The sequence below is a fragment of the Camellia sinensis genome, chromosome 9 (assembly GCF_055761805.1).
Source record: "Camellia sinensis isolate YWXY chromosome 9, ASM5576180v1, whole genome shotgun sequence".
NCBI lineage: Eukaryota > Viridiplantae > Streptophyta > Magnoliopsida > Ericales > Theaceae > Camellia > Camellia sinensis.
The window spans coordinates 9,705,594-9,720,357 of NC_138969.1; the positions used below are offsets into that span (position 1 = coordinate 9,705,594).

Consider the following 14,764-nt stretch of genomic DNA (forward strand, 5'->3'; position numbering starts at 1 on the left):
GATTATAAAACTTAAAATTTAATTCACAATTAACAAATTGAATGATATAAATTAATGCAAATTAATACGATTTTAACAAATTAAACCATATTTTACACAATCCTATTTATTTACAAAGAGAACCAATATTCGGCCCAATTGTGCGCCATCTCAATATTTTTTAATAAATAATAAAATAGTTAAATTTTGTTTGCCAAATAGATTATTTAGCAAATTTTTTGTTTTGATTTAAAATTGGGTTTATAAATAGATAAATCACTACCCATTATTTTCCCGTTGAGCAGTAACAAGGGAATTCGTAGGGATGGCAATGGGGGTTAATGGGGTGGATATTAATTCTCCATCCCTATTCCTCTATAATAAATTTTTCACATTCCCCATTCCTCATGGGTACCACCCTCCTCCATCTCCTAATGGGTTTGGATTTTCCCCAACCCAACTTAATCCCCATTTTTTTTTTTTAAGGGTTCACAACATATGCTAAATATACCTTCAATCTCTTTTTTTTTTTTTTTTTTTAGGTTCACAACAAAAGCTAAATATACCTTCTTCTTTTTTTTTATAATATATTTAATGTTAACAAATTTATTTTATTTTATTTTTTTTAAGGTTCACAACAAAAGCTAAAAATATACATTCAATCTTATTTTATTTTATTTGGTTCAATAACAAAATCAAATACACATTAATTAATTAATTAAAAAGTTTATTTTATAATAATCAAATATATAATTTTGAGACAATCAAATAAGTTTTAGTAATTGAAAAAAAAAATGTGGAAGAACGTGGAAGTTTGAAAAAAAAATTACAACCACTCATTTTATTTGCAGCCCACCTAATGACAGCAAGATTGAGAGAAAAATATATACCCGATGTTGTTTTTAAAGTTATAACTCATTTCTCCAAACTTTCTATATCCTTTAATGTCTTTCCATTAACAATAGAGTGATGAAAATATGTCTGGCATACTGGTGTATTAAGTCAAAGTCAGATTGCCTATTCATTGTAAAGTACATTTCCAAATGTTTAGAAGCCAATTTCAGATTAGGAACTTACACAATAAAATATCGCTAGCAATAACCAGATCCCAATCCATCAAACAATTGAGCAACTTTAAAAGACATACAAACGAGGGATCTACTATACCTATCATGTCATATTGTTCATTCCCTAAGTCTAATTTTACAATGAAAAATAAAAAAAGAAATTCCACCAATCATGAGAATGAAGGTCAAAAGCATCAAATCTTATTGATAGTCCTCACCAATATTTTCTTGGATCTATCTTCCTTATCGTATGAAAGAGAAAAAGAACTCACGCTTAATGTGAGGAAGGACGGGAGAAATTCCATTAACTCTACAATTATGAGCTATGTTCTCTGCAATTTCTTGATCATCATAGTCTGAGATAGTGATGTCAAATTCCCTCTTTACTTTGTTTATTTGTGTCTTCACACCATTATGTCCATTAATTCCAATCACTTTACCTTACTAAAAGAGATGTCGGTGTAATTACACTAAAAATATGGGGCTTATTATTTCTTTTCTTTCATTATTTTATTTTATTTTTTCAGATCTTAGGAGAATGGATCCATTCTTTTATTAGTTTTACATGAACAGAGGAGCATTAGCCAATTCAACAGCTGATCAACACAACAAAGTGAAAATTCAACAGTATTGATCAATAATTGATGAAAGTAAAATTGAAAGATTGGATTAGTACCTGAAACAATCCCTAAAATCCCAAGACTCTCTCTCTCTCTAAAAACCCCTATTTCTGTCTCTACAAGCTAAAAGGGATCAACTTTCCACTCAACATTCTCTTTTCTCTCTCTTCTTATTCAATGGAAATGTTAAAACACTCATTTTATTTTGACTATATAAAGCAACCAATCATCAAAACAGAGATAACCTATTTGCTTAAAAACTTAAGGAGTAGCTATATTGATCTTTATTATTTGCAGAGGCAATTGCCATTTTTGTAACAAAGCTTTTATGCAATCCATTTTGACCCTAAACCCTTTTAACATAACATAAACATAGCAAAGTCCCAAGAAAATAAATAGACAGTAAATCAATTTCGTCTTCCACATGAGAAATCAAAGCTAACAATTTCCAAATGCATCAGAATTCACAACTGATTTAAATCTATAGCTTTAAACAACATTAAGTTAAAATTTCCATGAATCAAAGCAACAACTCTGTGAAGCTAACCGTATTTTCTGCTGATTGATGCGTAAGTCTCTTCAACAGGTTTCGACAATTGCAAAAGAGTGCCAAAAACTCTGTGAAGCAACAACTCTGTTTGGAAGTTGAGAAAGTGACGAATAGATGAATTTGTAAACACAGACAGAACAAAAGAGAAAGAGAGAACGAGAGAGAAAGAGAGAATGAGAGAACGAGATAGAGAAACTCACCACGCCGGAGAACCACCATGGTAACGCCGACGGAGATCGCCGCCGCTAGATCATTGCCTTTGCAAAACCTATGGAGATTGTTGCCTTTGCTGCTATGTGAGAGTGAGAGTGAGAGTGAGAATGAGAATGAGAAACCGTGAGAGTGAGATTGAGAAAGAGAACCCCAACATATGGGGAAATGGACGGGTACCCATTCCCCACTCATATCCCATGGATATTTAAAAAACCCACTTAATTAATCTTATGGGTAAAAAAAAAAGAGAAAAAATTCATATATTTGGATTGGATCTCCATAGATACCCGTAGGGTAGGATCTCCATTGTCATCCCTAGGAATTTGGAAGTCGACCCAGGGCAAGAGGAAAAAAATTTGAAAATTCTTATGGTATGATAAAGTCCTTATCTAAATAAAATTAATATATCTAAATAAACAAAATTCAAATTATTATTTTTTAAATGTCCAAGTTTAAGCATGAATTGAAGACAACATATGCCCTTAAAAAATGGTGGTCAAAATAAAATGATTTTTGTGATTAAGACTATCAAATAAATTAAATTATTCAAATTCAATTTGTGTTAAGATAATTAAAAACTTGTTTGAGGTTTTCTTATTATGTAAAATATTCAATTTTAAAAATATTTTAAAACTCATTAGTTCTTAATCTAAATGTAAATAACATATTACTTGACTCAACTTAATTATATACATTATAAAAAATTAAAAATTCGTTTAAGATTGACCCAAAAAATTAATAAATTAAATATAAACATATTTTAATATTCATTAAATTTTAAACTAAACTTAAAACATATTTGCGTTGTTTGGGAAATGGTCCAATCGACTATTGTAGCATCCTTTTTGAAAATAGCCAAAAAAAACTCTAGTTGGTGAGGCTAGTACAGTTGGGTTGCGTTGTAAGATGAAATAATTGTTTTACCCTTTAACTGTTTGAACTGGTCATAAGTCTTCAACCCAACTCATAACCCATTTCACCCCATCTTCCATTGTGCCTGTTTAGCTAAGCTTATAAGCAGCTTATAACAATTTTTAGCTTATATTAAGTTATTTTAGAGTGTTTGGCATAGCTTATCAAAACAACTTATAGCTTATGTTAAGCTATTTTTAGCTTATTTTCCAAAGTAGCTCTTGGGATGCTTATAAAAATCGGCTTAAGCGGGAAGCTGGCAAGGGAGGCTAAATTACTTAAATATCCTTGTCAATATCCAACTATTACCAAAAACCCAATAATATAAATCACATTTTGTAAGACACTGTTCATTGCTCACTTGAGGGAGAGATAGAGACGATTTCCGGCGAGCGTGAGAAAGCTTGATGGGCGATTTTCGGCGACTATAGGCGATTTCTGACAGTGATTTCAGACGATGATTTCCAGTGGCGATAGTCATCTTTTTATTTTCTTCTCCTTTTTGGGATCACGAAACTTGAAGATCGGATCGCGAAACTCCGATCTGAAGAGTTTTCTATTTTGATTTTCCATTTGTTTTTTGAATTCATTTTTTCAGTGAATTTGATAAGAGTTTGATTAGATAAGGAAAGATCTCTATGTTTGTGTACGAGCAAGATATATTCTTTCTCGTATAATCCTGTTGATCAAGTCTGCGCTCCTCCGTACGACGTCGCTTTACTCCCTGAAAACACAAACGTGAACTAGCCGGCGGTTGTGTGCCGGATACCTCTCCGATACCTAAGTCAGCAAAATAGACAAAAAGCTCTGAGTATTCGAGAATCAAAGTTGTGTTACCTCTCCATAGGTGATGTTATGAGCTTTTATAGGTTCTGTGTAGCACAATCCTAGTAGGACTCTTACTCCTCCATGTGAAGTTCTCCTAGGAATCACATTCCTGAAAGATAATGTTTATCCTTCAATACCACCCTCACTGCTTAAACCAAATGAGATGGTTTTACCATGGTTGGATGTCAATACGACCGAGATAACATGGCTACGCTAAAGCCGCAGAGTAGACCGAGCTCCAACTAGCTCGCTTCTTTCTTTCACTACGCGTATACCTCGATTGACATATTCCAACTGGGCTGTCTGAAACCATGCTATCCACAATAAGCTTGGACCAAGCTATCTAACAGCAAGGTCCTAAGCAGAAGCCAACATACTTCTGTAAAATATGGTATAATCGAGCTAACTATCTCTACTCCGACCGTGGTTATTCTTGGACCGAGCTAACACTTGCGAGGTCATTTCCATACCTGGACCGAGCTAACACTTGGACTGTGGTCCACTTACTAAGCCCTTCTTACTATGGCCCATAGAACGGCCCATTTCACAGCTCGGCCCAATTTACATATAAATTACTCTCTCAGTTTGGATTCACTGCGAAGTGAAGATTTGTGTGATTTGATCTCTCTCATCTTCACATCTCTCACTTATGGACTGAATAAACACGATTGTCTCTTACAAATCTCACATCATTTGATCTTGAAGATTTTGCTGTGCTTTGCCCCCCTATTGATGACATTTGGTGGTAGAAAAGCCAATCTGATCATAGTCTTTTTTTCTCAATATTTTTTTTCTTTGGCAAAACACCCCAGAAGAACACGAAGTTCTCCATCAAATAGATTGTCATGTTTTTTTTACCACCCTCTTTTTTCATTTTTTTTGGAAATCTGTTATGCATATCAGCCTAATTTTATTTTTTTTGTTTTGCTTTTTTTAAAGTTCGTCAAAATCTTTTCTTCAAACTTTGCTACTTGTGCTATGTATTTTTTTTTCCCCATAATCTGTTCTTGACAATTTGTTCTACAGATAATTATGTTGATTCTACCAATTTAATAATTTTGTTTGGAGTTGAAAATATAAATTAACTTTTTTTGAAAACTAAGAATTCCAAAATTTGGTTTTTCATTCCGTAAATATTTTTTTTTTTTTATTTTCTATTTCAAAAATTTCTTGTTCATTCCGTAAATATTACCCATGCTTGTGTTGTGTTATGTTTGTTTGTTTTTTTTTTTCATTTGTTTTTAATAGCTGTGTTGCATTCATAAATGTTAAAATTGAGTTTTTTTTTTTTTTTTGTAAACAAGTTCTTCAAAAAAAATTATTCGTTAAAATAATCTTTAACAATTGCTGAAAAAGTTGTAGATAATCTCAGATTATCCCTCAAACATGGCTGCTTCTGTTCTTCCAAATCGGTTCAAAATTAATGGAGCAAACAAATAATTTTTTTCTTTTCTTAGTTCAACTGTTTGGCCATTTTTTTTTGCCAAAATAACCCAGTAATGTGTGTGAGCACAATTCCAATTTAGGAAAATTTTGTAATTGTGTGGATATTTTACTTTTTTAATTAAAATTCAAAGTTGTCCAAATTTGTAATAATCTCGATTTTGGAATTTATAGAATTAAAAGGTAAATTTGTAAGAAGTTTGTCAAAAAAAAAAATATTTCATTCTTATTTATGATTACAAGTTAACTATAAAACAAATAAATAATGGTATATGTAACAATTGGTATATTTTAGTGTACTAACAGATGATTAATAATAATTATTGAATTTTAAAAATTTATAATTTATATAAGAGGTAAGGTTTAAAATAATGTCAGAAGGTTTGTTGATACAACAATTAATAATTGTTTACAAGTTTTAAAATCTAGAATTCTTTTTTTTAAGTGTTAAAATTTACGTATATTTCACAAATTGGGTCCTTTGAATTTTTTGCCAAATTACCTTAGAACATCTACAATGGAGTTGCTAAAGGTGTGTTAGTGTCAGTTGCTAATTTTTGGCCAGTTTAAAATACTGTTTTGTGATGCAATGAAATTGCTAAGGGGTGTATTAGTTGTTAATTTGTTTGTTAACTGCAGCGAGCTTTCTAACCAGCGAGAGAGAGAGAAAAAAGAGAAAGAGAAAGAAAAAGAAAGAGAAAGAGATAAGGACACTGGGCAGTGTAATAGGATCGTCCGGCCGGACGTCCAGACCGTTGCTGTTAGCCTCTGAATGTATTTGGCCAGTTGACTTTTTTTTTTGGCCAGCCGAATTATTTTGTGGCCGGCTGTCTGATTAACAAGCAAAGAGAGAGAGAGAGAGAGAGAGAGAGAGAAAAAGAGAGAGAGAGGCACTGACAGTACGGCGGGGTGGGGGCCCATTGCACTTTTTAATTATTTTATATTTTATTTATTATTTATATATATATTCTTACAGAACTGCTATGTAGCTCGAAAATGAGCCCCCCGAATCGCCCGAATTTGAAAAAGGTGATTTTATGTTTGGCTTAGTTGCAACATTGGTCATTTGACACACACGCGAGAAATAGAAGGAAGAAGAGTAGAGGAGAGGAGAGGAGAGAGAGAAGAACCAGTTGAAGAAGAATAAGCGAGAGCGACCACCACTGAGATCGACCGGTGCTGACACTACCGACGTGGGTGACCATCGACGACCAGCAAAAAACTCTGCCCACCGTCAATGCTGTTTGTCGACCAGCGAAATACCACTTCGACGTCAATTTGGATTACGCATTGTACACGCCTGAATCTGTTGGAATGTCGCTTAATCACCTGAATCTGCTGGTGCGTTTTTTTGTTTTTTTTCTTCTTATAAATTTATATTTTTTTGTTAAGCTTAAATGTGGGGGATTAGAAGAATGGTTATCCATGTTTGGGTCTACGTGGGTAGATGATTTCAATTAAAAAATATGTTTGGGGTCTATGTTTGTTCTTGTTGGTTTTCTATGTTTTGACAGGGGATTAGAAGACCATATTAAGGAATGCAGACCATATTTGTTGTATAGCTTGGCTCACTCATCTTGAATGGAATTTCCAATTTTTTCATCAATTAGTTGCATGTTTTCTAGACTTCTATGCACAACACTTTGCAATACTCAAAGTAGAATTGTTATGTGTGTGATGTATAGCTATATAATTCTTTTGCTATGTGTGATGTATATGTGTGTTTTGGGATATGTCCATAGTTGAATCTGTGTGTATACAAACTGTGATTTGAATCTGTCTATAGCTGAATCTGGTTTGGCATGTGTGATGTAGACAAAGTTGCAGTTGTCTTGTTATTCTATAGCTGAATCTGTGATTTGTCTAAATCTGTAGTGGTTATATTTGTGATGTACTCACTAAATCTGTGATGTCTCTAAGTGGTGTTTAACATCCATTTTAACCTTATTTATGTGAATCTGTGATGTCTGAATCTGAATCTAAATGGTGTTTAACATCACTGAATTTGAATCGTGATGTCTCTAACCTTAGTTATGATTTGTTGTGCATTTCATTCTGCTGATTTTATACAAATTACAGTAGAGTGTTTCACACAATGGACATTGATTCAAACAATTCTACATTGAGTGGGGGTGAGGAAGTTGAGGAAGCAGAGAACAATCCTTCATTAAATGAGAGTAGTGAAATTGAAGAACCTAAGAAGGGGATGTGTTTTATCTCAAAGCAAGAAGTACACGAGTTTTATGCAAAATATGCTAAAAATCTTGAATTTGCTATAGCTTACAGAACACAGAATGTTGGAGCGAATGGAAATGTGAAATACTTTGGAATTGAATGTATTTGGGCATAGAAGAGGACAAAAAGATCAGAAGTAAACCCCTGAAACCATCTTCTTCATCAAAAATTGATTGTAAAGCAAAAGTAAGAGCGACTTTACAACCGGATGGAATATATAAGTTAATTACAGTTGTGCTTGAGCATACGCATGATTTAATTCCTAGCGACTCACGGCATTTTCCAATGAAAAAGAGGATTCGTACTCCTGTGAAGAGAAGATTAGAAATTAACGATGAAGCAGGAATAAGGGTGTCTAGGAATTTTCATTCTATAGTTGTTGAAGCGGGGGGATATGAGGCATTAACATTTGATGAACGAGATGCAAGGAACCACATTGAAAATGCTAGAAGGTTGAGCCTTGGGATAGGAGACACCGAATCAGTTGCATTTTATTTTCATATAATGTAACAAGAAAATTCAAACTTTTATTCTGCAATTGACTTTGATGTAGATGGTCACATACGAAACTTGTTTTAGGTGGATGCAAAGAGTAGGGCGGCTTATAAAGCATTTGGGGATGTTGTCTCATTTGACACCACTTATCTCACAAACAAGTATGATATGCCGTTTGCTCCATTTGTAGGAGTTAATCACCATGGACAGTCAATCTTGTTTGGTTGTGGGCTATTATGTAATGAAAACACGGAGACATTTGTTTGGCTATTCAAAGAATGGTTAAATTGCATGTCAGCCACTCTTTTAAAAAATATTATAACTGACCAGTGCAGAGCTATGCAAAATGCCATAGAAATTGTCTTCCCACAGGCTCGACATCGTTGGTGTTTATGGCATATAATGAAGAAAATTCCCGAAAAATTGATAGGGTATTCCCAATATGAAGCCATCAAATACGCTTTACAAAATGCAGTCTATGATTCTATCAGAAAAGATGAATTTGATGAGGAATGGAAAACGATGATTGGAAAGTTTAGCCTCCATGACAACGATTGGTTGGGAGTATTATATGGTGAGCGACATAGGTGGATTCCTGCCTATGTGAAAGATATATTTTGGGCTGGCATGTCAACTACACAACGAAGTGAGAGCATGAATGCATTTTACGTAAACTCAAAGACTACTTTAAAGCAATTTGTTGAACAGTACGACAATGCATTGAGAAGTAAGGTGGAGAAGGAGACCAAAGTAGACTTCAAATTTCGAAACAGATTGTATGATTGCTTAACGGTGTTTGAGTTTGAGAAGCAATTTTGTGCAGCCTACACAAATGCGAAATTTAAAGAAGTTCAAGTAGAATTGAAGCGACTACTGTATTGTCATGTGACTCTTGTGAAAGAGGAGGGATCCATTTGTACTTATCATGTCAAGAAAGCTGTGCTTGTGGGTAAGAAAATGAAGAAAGTTGAATTTCTTGTTTACTTTAATTCAACTGAATTTGAAATGCAATGTGTGTGTCGGTGATTTGAGTTTAGGGGGATCATGTGTGCCCATTCCTTTAGTGTGCTCATTGAGAGGTGCATATATGAGGTTCCAGATAAGTACAGTATGCTGAAATGGAGAAAAGATTTGGAAAGAGGGTACACATGTATTCCAACGACATACATGAAATCCGGGGCTGCCCTCAATGCAAAGGTATATGATAACTACCACAAGACATTGGATGAAATTATAGAAATTGCTTCCAACGATGATGGTAAACACAAATCCATTCAACTTGGGTTGAGAGAAATAAAGGAAAGAGTAAGAAAAGATGAATTTGGTTGTGCGAGTAATGTGTTACCTTCTAGTAGTACTGTTCCACCTTCTAGTAGTAATGTGCCACCTTTTAGTACTACTCGCAAGATGCTTAGTCCTTTGGTTGCTCGCCGAGGAAGCCGTCCATGTACGAAACGGAAGGCGAGCAAGGTGGACGAAATAGTGAATCGGTTGAAGGGAAAGAATAAAAAGGCAGCAAAAGTCCAAGTATATTTGTTATTTTCTACTTGTATGTAAATTTCAGAATTTATTTTTGTCAAACTTTTTCACCAATGTGTGTTACGATAGGGTCGTAAGATGGGTCAATGTGAATCTCGTAAGTTGAATTTCGGTTATACGGACGACATGGAAGACAATACGTACAATCGAGTATGTGTTCATGGTCCACTACTATTTTTTGTATGGTATTTATTTCAATGTCTGAACTTATTAATGATATTTTGTTATTATGTATCATAAGGTGCCGCAATCTCAATCCTACTATTTTCCTTGTTTGGATGGGACACAAGAGTGTGCATTGCAAATGGTGGACAAAATTGGAAACTCATCTTTGAGTGAATCAGGAATGACGAATATGGATGGTTCAACTTTTGTGGACTTGAATACAGATGTGGATCCAAACGCTCTACTTTTTTTTTAGTTTCGTACTATGGTATTTATCACTTTTCGTTTGTAAACTTGGGATAATTACTTTTGTGGACTTCAATATAGACGCGGATCCGATCGCCCCATTTTTTTTTTAGTTTTGTTCTATGGCATTTATGACATTGGTTTGTAAACTTATGTTTTGAACAGGTTTGTGAACTTATGTTTGTAAACCTATGGTATTTTTTTATTCTGAACAGGTTATATTTGATTCTGAACAGGGTATATTTGATTCTGAACAGATTCTGAACAGGTTCTGTCAAGTTCTATATATTTTGAATAGGTTCTGCATATTTTGAACAGGTTCTGTAAATGATGATTCTGTCAAGTTCTGTTCCAACAGAGCACCTCTTCTTATTACGACCAGAGCAGTCCAGAATGAAGCAGCAGAATGAAGCAGGTTCAGCAGAATTCTGTACATTATGAAGCAGGTTCTGTATATTATGAAGCAGCAGTTCATGTTCTGTGTTCACGGACTTTAACAGGTTTATTAAGCAGCAAAATGAAGCTATTGGCCAGAATCTTTGTCTCTGTAATGTGCTAAACCAAAATGAAGCTCTATTAAGCAGCAGCTTTATGTTTGTAATCACATAATTGTAATCACATGATTGACACTAGAGATTTATTTTTTAATTTTTAATATTTAATTTTGATATGGATTGGGGAAAAGAGCCACAGGAAGCAGATTGAATGCATGTCAAATCCAAACAAAGAGGCACAACTATTGTCCCATTTTCTCTGTGTAATGGATACTTGAAAGTCAACTTTTGAGCTCATTAGATGTGTGTCTTCTTACATTTTCATATTTGACAAGTTTATATTGCCTTCATGTAAATCAGGTGCTTAAGGCCATGCGAGAGTTGGATTATACTAAACCTACCATTTTTGCTATGTCAAATCTAACATTGAATGGTTTGTCTTTACAAGACCTCTAAATTAACCATATTTTACTTATAGAACTCCCAATTTCTCTATTGGACATAGTATTTGCATATACTTTGGTGCAACTGAATGCACTGTTGTTGATGCTTTCAAGCATGCTAGAGAACATATAGTTTTTGCAAGTGAGGGCCCTTTTAAACATGTTGAGCTTGGTATTGTTTCTTTCTCTTGATGATAACTTAGCATGAAGTGTTTTGGCACAGTATCATTAAATTCATTGGTTTCACTCAACTCATGCAATACATAGTCAATGCATCCAACACTTCTGTACTCCTCCTGTCTTCCTTTGTTGTTCAATTAATCTGTCATCCAATATATTTCCCTTTGCATCCTTTCTTCCATTTGGTGGGAAATGAAAATGAGTAAGAGAAACAAAAGAAATAAAAATATGTAAGATTATTAAAGGGGATGGGGGAAACACTGGGCTGCACTAGAAAATTAGAGAAACAATAATAATGAGGCATATCCATCGCAAAATTCTCTTTAGACTCAGCTGACCTCAATATACAAATGGACCAGCTTTCAAACTATTGACATATGAATCTTGCATTGCACTTATAATGGGACTGTGTAACATACTGTCCTCACAAGGCATTTTAGGAATGCCTTAAAGATAAGGACAAAATCTACCTCTCAAAGAGTTTGAGGACAAAATGCCTTAAAGATGAGGACACTTAAATGGTTTATATAGAACTCGTGTAAATTCCCATGTGAGAATGCAACTCTAACATTAGACTAGAAAGGCCATTACAGGTTTATATTGAAAAAGTATTTCCAACACTAAAGATCAACAAATGACACAACCTATCAACAATAATTGAAAATAGAAGTCCATTCAAGTCATGAAGTCCATTCAAGTCCATTCAATCCATAAAGTACATTCATCAAGTCCATTCAATTCATAAGTACATCCATCAAATTCCCCAAAAGCTATCAACTCAGTAATTTACATTATAAAATAGAAAACAATACAAAATACAATGACATAAAGCATCACATTCAATTTCTTCTCCATCCTTCGAAGCCTTCTACCATGCTTCTGAAATTCATTATCCATCTCATAAACCCCTTGTGCTTAGATCGTTAAATTCTTCGCTTCTTATAGATTTACGAGGTGCAGCATTGGAGATCACGTCGTCGTCATTATCATCTGCGAACTTGAAGTAATTGCAGTGTTCCTCACTAATCTACAATGCATGACAATCAGTTAATCAAATCAGGCTAATAAATTTGCAAACAAATTTGCAAACAAATTTTCATACTGCTTACATATTTCGATGGACACACAAAGTACACACGCCCTTTATTTCCATTTCTAATTGGTTCGAACAATGTGCATATCAGCTGTTCTCCCACAATCACACAATCTTGGTTTCAATCTTATGTTGCTATTGTTACTAGAGGAACAAGCCATTTTGTAATCTACATACAAAATGGAAAACAGGGACATGATACATACATAGTTATTACTGCTACTGTTGATACATACATACCTACTGTTTTATTAATGTTATTAAAACCCTGTACTTTTTTAATTGGTAAATATGCAGCCAGCTTCATAAGCAAAAGTAAACAAGAAGATATCTTGTGTTCTTTCCTAGGTAGGTTCCAAGAAACCACATACATTCTTCTGTTAATAGGTCACTGTTTTCCTATGGTAAATACATGATCAAAGAAGGTATAATTTAAAAGTACCTGTATGACTATTCACAGGCCCATTCATTCACTTTTATGGCTAAAATTTGAAACCTGAGGGAACTGATTTAATTCCCCTTGGCTCAATAAACTTCCATCACATTAAGAAAAGCCAGGAATTTTAAGATAGGAATCTATATTTTTAAGCACTTGAAGACTCCAATCATTTCCAAAGTATATTGTAAAATGAACAAATTTTCTTTTTGCGGCTCAAAAATAACAAAATTTTCATTTGTGGATAAAAAGATTTCAATGAATTTCTTGAAGTATTCCAACAATTTGAGTTCAAAATCCAGACTAGCTTTGGCACTAGTTATTTCCTTATGTTCATTCCTACATACATACGCAGATATTGTAACACATGTCAATAAATTAAAAAAATGCATAAAAATAAAAAGAAACTACACAATTAATCTTTTGTAGTAGATATTAACATCTTATAAAAGTTGGTTGCTTAAACAGTTTGCAGCATCTAGTTTTATCTAGCATACTTAAGAGCATATAAATTTAAACTCTATACACTGAATCCTGATGACAAAAAATTTTTAGGAGATTAAAATACCTCAGATTTTCTTTTCATAGAAAACACTGAAATTCCAAACTAAAGTGAGTAAATCAAAAATAAAATGAATCATGAACTTTCTAGATTTCCAAAATTCCAAGCTCTAATATGACACCTTAACTGCTATGCCCAAACCTCAAATTGAGACATCAAAACCTCATTAATCCTATTAACTCATGTCTGACTCAATCAACACATATCCCATAATGCCCAAATAATCAACATAATGGCCAATCAAAATCAACATAGCAATCAAAAATTGAAGACAAAACCCATAATACCCAAACCCTAACAAACAATCATAACCCTAACAATCATTAATTGATAAGGCCGGAAAACATGTTCTACAAATTCAAGCCAAAACCAAAACCCTAACACAAATTGCAAGAAAAATCCAAGCACAGAAACACAAACCCTAATTTTTTTGCGATTATGGGTTTACCTTTTGTTGTGGTACATTTTTTTCTGCTAGTCGACACCGTCGTATGCGAGTCCACACCCGTAGCTGAAGATCTGTTATGCGAGTCCACACCCGTAGCTGATGAGAGGATTTGGAAGAGATTAAGGGCTCGAGGAGAGAGTGAGTAGAGAGACCACACCCGTAGCTGATGAGAGGATTTGGAAGATATTTAGGGCTTGAAGAGAGAGTGAGTAGAGAGAGATGAGAGGATTTGGAAGAGATTAAGGGCTCGAATGGAGTCGACTCTAAGGAGAGAGTGAGTAGCGAGAGATGGTTCAAACTTTGAGAGAGAAACGAGAAGTGGAAGGGAAAGAAGAAAAAAAAAAAATCAAAATCAAAACAACGTCGTTTCATAAATTCGGGCCATTCGGGGAAAATTTTTTCGAGCTATAAAACATTTCTCATATTCTTAACATACACCTTAACACATTTATTGTATTACCATTCACTCACTAAATTAAGAAACTCTTAATATACATTTTTTAGTCATATTTTTATTACTTTTTATCATATAACACAATTCAACACATCCATTATGGATGCTCTTATTTCCGCCGTTAGAAGATGCGCCCAAATTCTATTCAAAACTTTTAAAAAATAAAATAAAGCTGCGTCCAATTTCCTTTCCAGACCACGTCAACACACGAACATTAATTCTTAATGTTGGAGCATGACATCTTACACGTAGGGGCAGTTTGGTTATTTCATATGAAAATATCATTTCAAACACTTTTCTCAATACAATCATTCAAAAAAATTCAACCTATCTTTTCAAACATACAAACTAAAATAACTTAT

At 33.9% G+C, this 14,764-nt stretch overlaps 1 pseudogene; it reads left to right on the top strand.

The window, feature by feature from the left end:
- The first annotated feature begins 8,132 nt into the window (after window positions 1–8,132).
- On the top strand, window positions 8,133–9,368 carry LOC114318252 (protein FAR-RED IMPAIRED RESPONSE 1 pseudogene; annotated as a pseudogene).
- Window positions 9,369–14,764: the final 5,396 nt, after the last annotated feature.